A 12888-nucleotide genomic window follows, 5' to 3' on the forward strand; every position below is an offset into this window, starting at 1 on the left:
CTGTCTTGCCTGTGTACGACCTGCCTGTTCTGCATGACCCCTGGTAAATTAACTCTGTCTTCTGTTTTGACCACGAGCTCAGCCAGTCTCCCTCTGGATTGTTTGCCTGATTCTGTCTGCCTCCCGGTTACTGAACTTTTGCCTGCCTCGACCAAGTCCACTGCCCCGCCCTCGAACTGTTTTTTGTGTGCCAGATTGCAGTTAATAAACCTGTTAACTGATCATCAGTTCATTGCCTGTTTTGTACTGCACTTGGGTCCATACCATACCCGTCACAACCTGTGGCCTTCCATTTTCTCACAATGTTCCTGACAGTGGAAACTGACAGCTGAAATCTTTTGGACAGCTTTTTGTAACCTTCCCCTAAACCTTAATGCTCGGTAATCTTGGTTTTGAGGTCATCAGAAAGTTGTTTTGACACTCCAATGTTGCAGCTCTTCGGAGGAGAGTCAAACAGAATGAGAACTGGCATTTGGCCACCTTAAATACCTTTTGTCATTAAGTTCAAGGCTTAATGAGCTCACCAAACCAACTTTGTGTGTCCAATTATCTCAATCTTTATTTATATAGCATCTAATACAATCAAAATTGTTTCAAGGCGCTTTTCAGAATCCCAGGGCCTAACCCCAGACAAGCAACAGTGGCAAGGAAAGACTCCACTTTAACAGGAAGAAACCTTGAGCAGGTCCAGGCTCATGTAGGGGGACCCTCCTGCTGATGGTCATCTGGGTAGAGAGAGGAGAGGGGTGGGGGGACAGGTAGAGGATAGAATAGGCATAGAAAATACATACAGAAATACATTATATTAATTAAAATAGGCTGCTGGTAGAGTCGAGTTGAGTGGGTCAGCGGCGTCGGAGGTCAACATGTGGCTCTGAAGGCGGTGATACCTGTAGATGAATATGAGGGGTGGGCAGAAAAACTACACATGGAATAACAACGCTGGTCTACTTGGTGAGGAGGAGAGGAGAGGAAAGGAAACCATGACCCATTGGGGTGACAGAGGGGTGATCATGTTTCTGGACCCTGGCAGCCTCAGCCTATAGCAGCATAACTAAGATGTTAACCTAATAATTAGACTCTAAGTATGCTAATTTGTCTGTCTATGATAGTAACTGGGACTACAGAATTAGTGACAATAAGCTTTTTCAAAGAGGAAGGTTTTAAGCCTAATCTTAAAAGTAGAGATTGAGTCAGCCTCCCGTACTTGGACAGGGAGGTGGTTCCACAGCAGCGTAATAAGCCGCACCGTAGAATAAGCCGCAGTATTTAAAGTGTAGGAAAAAAAGTAGCGGCTTATAGAAGTTATGGTATGTGTTTCTATAAAAAGATTGGGTCAAGGGATAATTAAGTTGTCATGCACATAACGGCGCATTCTAGCAAGCTAGTTATTTAGCCTCCAATTTATTTCTTCTGAACTTAAGGATATAAAAATGAGTGGGGCAGCTGGACCAAGTAAAAAGCCAAAAATGTACCATTTCCATATGGAATGGGAGGTGGACCTTTTTTCACTATGTCACTTTCAAAGTGCGTTTGCCTCATCTGCCAGTCTGTCATCGCTATACTGAAAAAGGGAAAAGTGGAGCAGCATTTTAGGACTGTTCATAAAAGCTCCAATACTAACTTCCTTCCGAAAAGCGATCTGAAAAGGTGAAGGAACTAAAATCCCAGTTGTCCGAACAGCAGTCATTTTTCTCACAGCTGACTTCAAAAGCAAAGGCAGCCACCAAAGCTTCGTTCCGGGTGTCACTTAATTGTTAAGAACAAGCAGCTACTGTCCGGACTATGCATCCCTGGCTGAAGCCATTCAGTGCAAGTCATCAGAGTAAGGTAATGACAAAAAATGCACAGATTTGTATTGAGCAATATGGATTCATGTAGTTATGCGAGATACACCAACATATGGTTCACATAAAGAATTCTCAATATATTTATGAAGAAATGTATGTTTTGCAAATTTATAGTAGGTAGATCTTCTTGACTTGGTCATTTGAAAAGTAGCTTGCATGCTGAAAAAGTGTGGGCCCCCCTGGTCTACATGGAAGTTAAAGTCTCCAATAATAATGACTATCTGTTCTAAGGACCAAGTCAGATAAGAAGTCAGAGAACTCAGATAGGAACTCTGAATGTGGTCCAGCAGGGAGCTGATATACAACTACAAACAAAAGTGGCTTTTCTGCCTTCCAGTTCAGATGGGTGATGCCAAGAGTAATTAATAACTTGGAGTGATAGATTGCTGCCACTCCCCCTCCTCGACCAGTAACACGAGGAATATGATAATTAAGATGGGTAGGAGTAGATTCATTTAAGCTAACGTACTCCTCCTGAAGCCAGGTCTCAGTAAGACAGAATAAATCAATGTGATGATCCACTATCAGGTCGTGCACTAACAGGGATTTACACAAAAGAATATTTAATAGTCCACATTTAATTGTGATGTTAGTTTCTCCAATTTGTGCTTTGGTATTAATTTTAATAAGATTATGGTGATTGACCGCTCCCCTTCACTGTGCTTGGTGAAATTTTAACAGTGGAACAGAGACTATCTCTATAGTGTTAAATATATTATTGTTGGTGGATGAGGGTTCTATGGAAGCAGCAGAAAGGTGTGTAAGACTACAACTCTGCATCCTGGTCTTGACCGTGTTTTGCCAGGTCACTTTAATAAAACTGGCCAAGTTACTAGAAATGAGAGTGTTGGGGTTCTGGGTTGTGTCTGTGTTCTGCAGGGGGTGGTGTGGAGCACATTGGCACTGCAGGCAAGCGCACCTGTAGGCAATTTACATCTTGCCGCCTATTTAAGCAGGTGGTGCCTGTCTGTCAGTGCCAGGGTGTCTGTTCGTCCTCGTGTGCTGAGTGTTTGTTTGGGTTCCCTCTTCGCGTGTTGGTGAGTTTTGGCTTTCCTTGTCGTGTGTTGGTGTTCTGTGTTCCTGGAGGGCCGCTCCTGTTCCCGGTTTCCAGTTTCCTGGAGGGCTGTTTCTGTTCCCGGGTGCTTGGCAGTCCTGGAGGGCTGCCCTCATGTTCCTTATGTTGCTTCCCCCGGAAATAAAACCTGTTGACCATTCTGCCACCGTGTCCTGGCCTGCATTCGGGTTCTGTACAAACCCCATCCATAACAGAGATGGACACCGTCTCTCCTAATCAAACCAGGTTTTCCCCAAAAACTGTTCCAATTGTCTACAATGGACACCTGGCTTTCAGGGCACCACCGTGACAGCCAGCGACAACATGCGACTAAACATTTCCATCACTGGCCAGATTGGGGAGGGGACCAGAGAATGCTACGGAGTCCGACATCATTTTTCATTAGGAAGTGATGCACTCGAAGATGTTGATGCCACTGAAGGACGCAAGGAAAGTGAGTCAAAGGTAACAGTCAAAAGCTGCACTAAAGGACCAAAAGGAAGATGGGACAAAATACATTATTGTCTTTCTTGCAAAAAAACACAAAGCAAACTAGCCAGACACCTGCAAATTAAAGACAAGAAGGTAGAGGAAGTAGCCTTTGCAATGTGTCAGCCACCATGTTCAATTAAAACGCAAAAACCTATTTGAGAAGCTCCGCAATAAGGGAAATTATTTTCACAACATTGTGGCACTCAAAGAAAAAAAGGGTGAGATTGTTTCTGGCAACCTTGAAAGGACCTAAACCCAAAGGCAGATGATTATCTGCCATGTAACATTATCTTTTTCCTAAAAGATGTTCTTTGGAAACATGTGAAATCATGTAGGATTAGAAATGATGTGGGGGGGAAAAAAAAAAATCAACCCAAGAAAAGGAGAATTCAAGCTTCTGCTTCAGCTCTTCTCCTCAGCAAAGGCCAGTCATCGCAGAGGTGTACTACAGTAATCAACAGAATGAATGTGGATGATGTCTCCTATGAAGTCAGAAATGATCCTCATTTGTGAATTTGAAAGGCTGCTGGAAAAACTTGGAAGTGACCCTTTCAAAGATGGTTATGTCAGTCAAAGAATGAGGGAGTTGGTAAGATTTGTGCTTGCTGTCAAGTCCCTTGATCCCAAAATCAAGACCATTCAAGATGTTTTGCTCCCACCAAAGTTTTCTTTGGCAGTGGCAGCAGCCAAAAAAGCCTCTGGATTTACCAGATCAAAGTATAGGTACATCACACCATCTCTGGCTATTAAATTGGGATACTCACTGAAGTCAGTGAGTGAAATTCTGATAGGACAGTTTGTAAAAGCTGAAGATGAAGCAGCTGCTGGCAGAGTCAGGAGCTTTCTGGGCTTACTTGATGCTGAGTGGGGCCTCTATGTGTCTTGCCGTGCCCGAACAAATTTGGAAGAAGGCAGATGGAACAAAAAATAAATGATCTCCTTGACAGAAGACATAATGAAACTTCACAAAATTCGGAAGTCTAATGAAGAGAAAAAGAGCAAAAAGAGCAACTTTTGAATGGGCCTAACCCAAATGCCTACAGAACCCTTAGTGAATGTCTCCTCACAGATTATTCTTTTTAACAGAAGGAGGCAGGGTGAGGTAGCAAAGATGCTAGTGGTGACTTACAAGAAAAGATCAATGCAGGAATGGAATAAGGATGTGATGCTGTGTCTCTCGAAACTCGAACGGAATTTGAGACGAGCATTTACTCGACTCGTGATAAGAGGAAAAAGAGGAAGAAAAGTCCCTGTTCTCTTTACAAGGGAAATGACTGAATCCCTGGACTTTTTACTTAAAGTGGGGAAAAAAATGGGATTTCAGACACAAATAAATATATCTTTGCCAGACAAAACTCAGAATCTCATCTCCGTGGTTCAGATTGCCTGAGGAAAATATGCTGGGATGAGTGGGGCAAGCAGGCCAGAAACACTAACATCGACTCGGCTCAGGAAACATGTAGCGTCGCTGAGTCAAATCATGAATCTCAAAGAAAATGAACTGGATCAGCTTGCCAAATTCATGGGACACGACATCCGCATTCATCGTGAATATTATCGTCTTATTGAAAACACGCCCCATTTCACAAAAATGAGCAAGGTGCTGATGGCAATAGAACTGGGGACAGACGTTTACAAAGGAAAATCTCTTGATGAGTTTGATCTCAGCCTAGAAAGTTAGTATACATGTAAATATATAAAATCATACTTTTACTTAACTGTATATTGACATTGTAAAAATATGGAAACATAAGTACAATTTTTGGTTTTTTTCAGTTGCTTCATCTGAACCATCGGGGGATGTAGGATAAGGTCACAGCTCTGCTGAGATCTTCAATGATGACTCTTCCCAAGAAGCTTCAGACATGGATGGTAAGTTTTATTCTATTAATCTTATTTATTGCTGGGGAAAGTATTTGCAGATCCATTTTTTTCTCATCTAATATTTTAATCTCACTTTAGCATTGTATCACAGAAATCAGTGATTGGTGATCAAATATGAGTGAAAATAACACTGTATGATTGTTTGGGGTTTTTTTATACGGGAAGTAGACATTTCTAATAACAGGTGTTACGTGTCAGGGGAGTTGTTGGTGTTTCTTTTTGTGTTCTTTGTTTTCCGGTGACCTCACAGGGTAGCGCCATCTAGAGGCTGAGAACTGGTGGAACACCGAAAGGCAGGCAGTGCTGGTGACGAGGAAGATTGACACCACCTGTGGACTCCCGGGGTATCTTAGGATTGGCTCCCCTGTGTCTATCTGACCAATCACCAGCGGATTCCCGCTTTAAAGGCTCTCCCCCATTTCATGGGGGGGGGCTCTCTCTCTCTCTCGCTCTGTGTTGGACAGGAAAAGTTGGTGGAGGGCAGGTGGGGCTAGGTAAGGACGGGGTACCCCATACATTGCAGCACGTAGATTGTCTGATTGTTATTTACACTAGGTTATGGGCTGTTGCCACCGTTGTGTTTTTTGTTTTAAGATGCCCTGTTTTATGACTTTTGTTTTGGCACAGACCCGTTTGTTCCACCTCTCCCTTCACTCCTGATATATGCACGTGTGTTCTGTTGAGAAATAAAGCACAATTTTGACAGTCTGTTTAAATCTTTCCCTGGTGGTTTGTTAGTCTCTACGTTAATCCCCTCAAAAGGGTTGAACGTAACACAGGCTTCAACTGCTCTGCTTCCTGGTAACGTATTGCGTCACTTCCTGTCTTCTCAATCAAATCAATCTTTATTTATATAGCGTCTATTACAATCAAAATTGTTTCAAGGCGCTTTCCAGAATCCCAGGGCTTAACCCCAGGCAAGCAACAGTGGCAAGGAAAAACTCCCCTTTAACAGGAATAAACCTTGAGCAGGACCAGGCTCATGTAGTGGGACCCTCCTGCTGATGGCCGGCTGGGTAGAGAGAGGAGAAGGAGAATGAGAGGAGAGGCACAGAGCACAGAAACACACACAAAAATACACTATACAACGGGTCAGCGGGGCCAGAGGTCATCATGAGGCTCCGAAGGCGGCGATACCTGGAAATGAATAGTGGGGGGGGGGGGGGAAGCAGAAAAACTACACAGGAATCAGCATAACTAGTCTGATGAGGAGAAGGAAAGGAGAAGAAAGGAGAGGAGAGCAAACCATGACCCAGTGGGGTGACAGAGGCCTGTCAGGTGATCATGTTTCCGGACCCGGCAGCCTTGGCCTAGAACAGCATAGCTAAGATGTGACCTAACAATTAGACGACCCCCTAAGTATGATAATTTGTCTGTCTATGATAGTAACTGGAACTACTGAATTAGCAACAATAAGCTTTTTCAAAGAGGTAGGTTTTAGGTCTGATCTTAAAAGTAGCAATGGAGTCAGCCTCCCGTACCTCGACAGGGAGCTGGTTCCATAGCAGGGGGGCCTGGTAGCTAAATGCTCGGCCCCCCATTCTACTCCTAGAAACTCTTAGAACCACAAGTAGACCAGCATTCTGAGAGCGGAGCGGTCTATTGGGCTGATAAGGTATCACTAGCTCCTCCAGGTAGGATGGAGCTAGGCCTCTGAGGAGCTTGTAGATCAAAAGAAGGGTTTTAAAAATTATTCTAAATTTAACGGGCAGCCAATGAAGCGACGCCATTACAGGAGTTATGTGATCTCTTTTGTCAATACCTGTCAGAACTCTGGCTGCAGCATTTTGGATAAATTGGAGGCTTCTTAAAGAGTTGTTTGGACACCCTGATAATAAAGAATTACAATAGTCCAGCCTGGAAGTAACAAAAGCATGAATTAACTTTTAGACATCATGCCACGTCAGTAGCTTCCTAATCTTTGTGATGTTCCTCAGGTGAAAAAAGGCACTTCTAGAGACTAATTTAATGTGTGAGTTGAAGAGATTTTGATCAAAAGTTACTCCTAGATTCCTCACAGAGAGACTAGATGTTAATGAGATACCATCTAGAGTGATCATATGATCTAATCTATCCCTGAGAGGTTCAGGACCAAACACCATGACCTCAGTTTTTCCTGGGTTAAGGAGGAGGAAATTTGAAGACATCCAGGACTTGATGTCTTTAAGACAGGTCTGAATCTTCACTAACGTCTCCGTCTCCTCTGGTTTCATGGATAAATAAAGCTGAGTGTCATCAGCATAACAATGTAAATTTATCCCATGCTGCCGAATAATGTTCCCTAAGGGAAGCATGTACAAGGTGAAGAGGATTGGTCCAAGTACAGAACCTTGAGGAACTCCATGGCTAACCCTACTGTATGAGGGAACACCATGGACATGAGCAAACTGGTATCTATCAGATAAATATCATATCTAAACCAGGCTAGTGCTGTCCTTTTAATCCCAATCTTTTTCAATCAATTTTTGTCTTACTGAGACCTGGCTTCAGGAGGAGGAGTAAGTTATCTTAAATTAATCTACTCCTCCTACCCATCTTAATTATCATATTCCTCGTGTTACTGGTCGAGGAGGGGGAGTGGCAGCAATCTATCACTCCAAGTTATTAATTAATCCTTGACCAAAATATGGTTCCAGTTCATTTGAAAGCCTGACTCTTGGCATCACCCATCTGAACTGGAAGGCAGAAAAACCACTTTTGTAGTTGGATATTGGCCCCCTGCTGGGCCACATTCTGAGTTCTCTGATTTCTTATCTGACTTGGTCCTCAGAACAGACAAAGTCATTATCCTTGGAGACTTTAATATCGATGTAGATGTTGTAAATCAGTGGTTCTCAACTGGTTTGGCTTCAGGACCCACCATCACCCTTAATGACAAGCTGCGACCCAAATCAAGGAAAATTTTTAACTTCTCAAATTTATTGAATGAAAAGATCGTGCAGTTTGAATTGGAGATAGAATAGAATACCACAGAATGCCAACACAAAAAAACAAGTTGAACCAAAATGACCGGCAAAACCAAAATGACTTCAAGTGGTAATAAGAGAGGGAAATATTTCCTTTGATGCTCAATTAGCTGCATTTTAATTAAATTCAAAACACTTCACTTCAGCCTTTTTTAACAGACTCAACAATCACAAACATGAAATAAAAAAGTGCAACCACTGAGCAGTAGTTTAAAAAAGAACTAAAAATATATAGTTTTAGCTGAATAACCACTCACTGAATATTTAAAATTATCTAGTCACTTATTCAAGTATTAATCATAAGGCTGACATAACAATCAGAACATTTCAGTAACAGACATTTTTAAGACTCAACAGTGCTTTTATGCACAAACATGAAATAAAGTGCAACGACTGAGCAGTAGTTTAAAAAAGAACTAAAAATATATAGTTTTAGCTGAATAACCACTCACTGAATATTTAAAATTATCTAGTCACTTATTCAAGTATTAATCATAAGGCTGACATAACAATCAGAACATTTCAGTAACAATCATTTTTAATAGACTCAGTTGGGGTCTTCATGCAAAATACATGAAATAAAAAAGTGCAACTACTGAGAAATATATATACTGTATATATTTTAAAACAACTCAAGTTATGTAGTTTTTGCAGAGAATCGTCACTCATTGAACCTATACAATCAACACTGCACTATGAGAAAGAAATCCATTTCCTCAGGAGCAGTTTTTATCCACAAACTCAAAATAAATTAAACAAAAAGTGCAATCCAAAATGATTCAAGTACACAAAATGAATTTTCTTCTGATTAACTTATCAATAGGTAAATACTGAAAAACAGTGTGCTTTGAAGAAAATTAAGCAGCACTTATTTCCACCTTAGGTGTAACACTAACATCATAGACCTGAGTTTGGAGGAATTAATGGGAGAACTGGGCATGTTTTTTACTCCTGACAAGAGTCTCAAAGTCTGGAGTTACAGTAGACAAAGCAACTCTGAGGTCATGTTCAATGTCCAGTCTGTTTCGATGCTTTGTCTTCAGCTGAACCAGAGCTGAGAAGCCACACTCAGAGATAGGTAGTGCTGAATGGCAAGAGGATCTTTACTGCTCGAGTGGCAAGGGAAGGATACTCGCTCATCACAATGCTGCACCAGAAATGGGAGAGGCTTACCTCCATGAATTTCTTTTTCAGCGTGCGGTCACATGACAGCTTCACCAGCATACTCTCTTCGTTGCTTGGCAACATGATGCTTTCCATGTCGATTCCAAAGGGGTCGCGTATCCAGTCATCATTCCTCTGTTTCTCGGGAAAGTAGTGATTAAACCGCTCCAGAAGTTTATTCAGATTTTTTCCTGCCGTGTCCAGTTGCTGTCCCTCATGACAGGCATTGGGGAACATGTCGAGCTGGTTTTTAGAAACATGACCTGCCCATAAGGAGATCTTTTTTTTGAAAGCTTCGATTTTGTCATATTGTTCAAAAATGTTGTGCCCTCTCCCCTGTACAGACACATTTAATGCATTTAACTGGTCAAACACATCCGCAAGATAAGCATAGTGTGCGAGCCACACACTGTTACTAAACAGGTCTGCAAGAGGCGAATTGTTCTGGGCAAGAAAGGCTGCAATTTCAGCTTGTAGTTCATAAAAACGGGACAATACCTTTCCCCTCGAAAGCCAACGTACCTCGGCATGATACAACACTTGTACATGCTCACTACCAAGATCTTGGCATAGTTTTTGAAAACATCGGGTGTTCTTTGCACTCCGTTTAATGTAGTTTACCACTTGGATGACATCTTTAAATGTTCCATGAAGCACGGGTACCATATCTTTTGCTGCTAGGGCTTCCCGATGCAAATAACAATGGTTCCATTTTGCATTCGGCGCTTTCTCAAGTATTCTCCTCACGACCCGAGTTTTTTCCTATCATGGAGGCAGCACCATCAGTTGATTTCCTTCAACGGATAAACCAACCAACTCATAGCTTCAACCACACCCTAGATCTAGTCCTAACTTATGATGTTGAGGTAGAACATGTGTCAGTGTTCCCTCAGAACCCACTCCTGTAAGATCATTCATTGATCACTTTTACATTTATGATTAAGTATTCTTCTATGCTCAGAGCACAGTCTTACGATAGATGTCTTTCAGATAATGCTATAGCTAAGTTTAAGGAAGCAATCCCTGTGCTGATCCCAGGACCACCGTGTGTTTCCCCAGGGATAAATCATTATAATCTTAGCCCTGCTGAGGTTGACTCTATTGCTGAAGGTGCAGCAACCTCAGAGAATCACGCTTGATTCTGTTGCCCCCCTGAAAAAGAAAATAGTAAATCAGAGGAGGTGTGCCCCCTGGTATATCAGGACTAGAGGTAAGATCGGTCCTAAAAAATCCAGCCCGACCCGACCCAGGCCCGCGGGTATTAAAGCCCGACCCGGCCCGAGCCCGATCAATTAACTTGATTTGCTGGCCCGAGCCCGAAACAAACCCGAAATTTTATATTTTATTTGTGAGGATTCAGGAGGAGGAGGAATTGTAGATCGCGAGGAAGGGCACCTGGGGTAAAGCCTCCAGGGCGTAGCAGGTTCACTATAGTCTTCGTTACTAAAGGCGGAAACAAACAGACTTTAAAAATCCTCCGCTGGAGACTGCGCGCACGGATGAATCCATTCATACATGTTTCTGGACCAGCTGCTGTTTGAGAAGTCAGACCCGCTGAGGTAGGTGGTCCAGAGCGGTCACCTCGGTGTAAAGTGCGTGTTATTCCTGTGAAATAAGGGAAATAAATAAACCCTCAGGTGGATGGATGGAAAATTAAAAAGAGGGCGGGACCGCGGTGCGCACGGCATGGTCTGGCTCTGTTTAGTAGTTAAATAGCAATTAGCATACAGCGCCTTCTCTGTTTTATCCAAATTATTTATTTATAATAAGTATTCCTTAGTTTAGTATCCACACATCGTTTTAGTGTATATTTTTATAAACAAATATTTATTAAAAAAAAGTCAGCGAGAGAGAAGCCCGGCCCGACCCGACCCGAACGTAATGATTGACATTTTACGCATTTTAAGCCCGACCCGAATTTCGGGTTGGGTCGGGCTCGGACTCGGGCTCGGGCTCGGTCTTAAGATCTTACCTCTAATCAGGACCCTCAAGCAGAAAGTGCGAAGACTGGAAAGGAAGTGGCATTCTTGTAAAATAGACAGCTATCATGCAGCCTGGAAAGACTGTCTATTAGTTTACAAAAAGGCCCTCCGTAAGGCTAGAACAGCTTATTTTTCTTCTTTAATTGAACAACCACAGGTTTCTTTTCAGCACTGTCGCCAAATTAACCAAGAGTCACAGTGTTTTAGATCCACGTATCCCTTCTTCCCTTAGTGGTGAACACTTCATGAGCTTCTTCACTGATAAAGTTCTAGCTATGTAGTAAAAGGTAAAGGTTTCTAAAAGCCTGTGTAAGCATGGTCAGGCAGGTCAAGGACATCTGATGATTGGTGTCCGCGATCAATGATTATCCAGACTAAGTGCCTAATCAATTTTGCTGATCAACACCTGTACGATTGTAAAAGTTTTCTATTATGCTTACTGGGCAGAAAAATGATGTTAAAGGCCTAAAAATGTTGACGATACAGGGGGTTTCAGAGGCGTGGTACCAGGACAAGAGGTTGTCCACCTAAGCAAGAGATTGCCTGTTTTAAAAAAAATATGGAAAAGCACATTTAGCCTCTGATAAGAATGATAAAAAATACCTAACGGTGGAAAATGGGAAAAATTGCATAATGAGAAGGAGGAGCCCGGGGAGGAGTAAACCCAGGCTCCAAATTGTATAAAAGCTGGAGATTTCTTGCTAGTTTTCAGACTTAGCCCGGGCTACTTCTCATGCATGTTGAATTGTGAATCATCAATAAACCATCATTGGACCGTGAACCAGCTGACCCTGACTCATTATTCGACCTTGTTGCGGTAACTCTACATCAACCCATTGGCACTAGCATAGGCACTCTAACTTAAGAAAACGTGTAAGTTTGTTAAAGTAATTAGACATAGAGAAAAAACCACAACACGCTCCGCTCTCAGAATGCTGGTCTACTTGTGGTTCTAAGAGTTTCTAGGAGTAGAATGGGGGGCCGAGCATTTAGCTACCAGGCCCCCCTGCTATGGAACCAGCTCCCTGTCGAGGTACGGGAGGCTGACTCCATCGCTACTTTTAAGATCAGACTCAAAACCTACCTCTTTGAAAAAGCTTATTGTTGTTAATTCTGTAGTTCCAGTTACTATCATAGACAGACAAATTATCATACTTAGGAGGTCGTCTAATCGTTAGGTCACATCTTAGCTATGCTGTTATAGGCCAAGGCTGCCGGGTCCGGAAACATGATCACCTGACGGGCCTCTGTCACCCCACTGGGTCATTGTTTCCTCTCCTCTCCTCTCCTCATCAAGCAGACTAGTTATGCTGATTCTTGTGTAGTTTTTCTGCCCCCCCTATTTATTTACAGGTATCGCCTTCGGAGCTGCATGATGACCTCTGGCCCCGCTGACCCGTTGTATAGTGTATTTTTGTGTGTGTTTCTGTGCTCTGTGCCTCCCCTTCACCTCTTCTCTCCTCTTCCCCCTCCTTCTCCTTCTTCTCTCCTCTCCT

The 12888-nt window shown here is 42.6% G+C and overlaps 1 long non-coding RNA gene across 1 annotated transcript; it reads left to right on the top strand.

Annotated features, from left to right (window-relative positions):
• Positions 1 to 4652: 4652 nt before the first annotated feature.
• LOC130530271 (uncharacterized) lies at positions 4653 to 5990 on the top strand. Its single transcript, XR_008951783.1, has 2 exons — positions 4653 to 5072; positions 5173 to 5990. It is a non-coding gene; the product is annotated as an uncharacterized LOC130530271 (long non-coding RNA).
• The last annotated feature ends 6898 nt before the right edge of the window (positions 5991 to 12888 follow it).

The sequence above is a fragment of the Takifugu flavidus genome, chromosome 8 (assembly GCF_003711565.1).
Source record: "Takifugu flavidus isolate HTHZ2018 chromosome 8, ASM371156v2, whole genome shotgun sequence".
NCBI classification, from domain to species: Eukaryota; Metazoa; Chordata; class Actinopteri; order Tetraodontiformes; family Tetraodontidae; genus Takifugu; species Takifugu flavidus.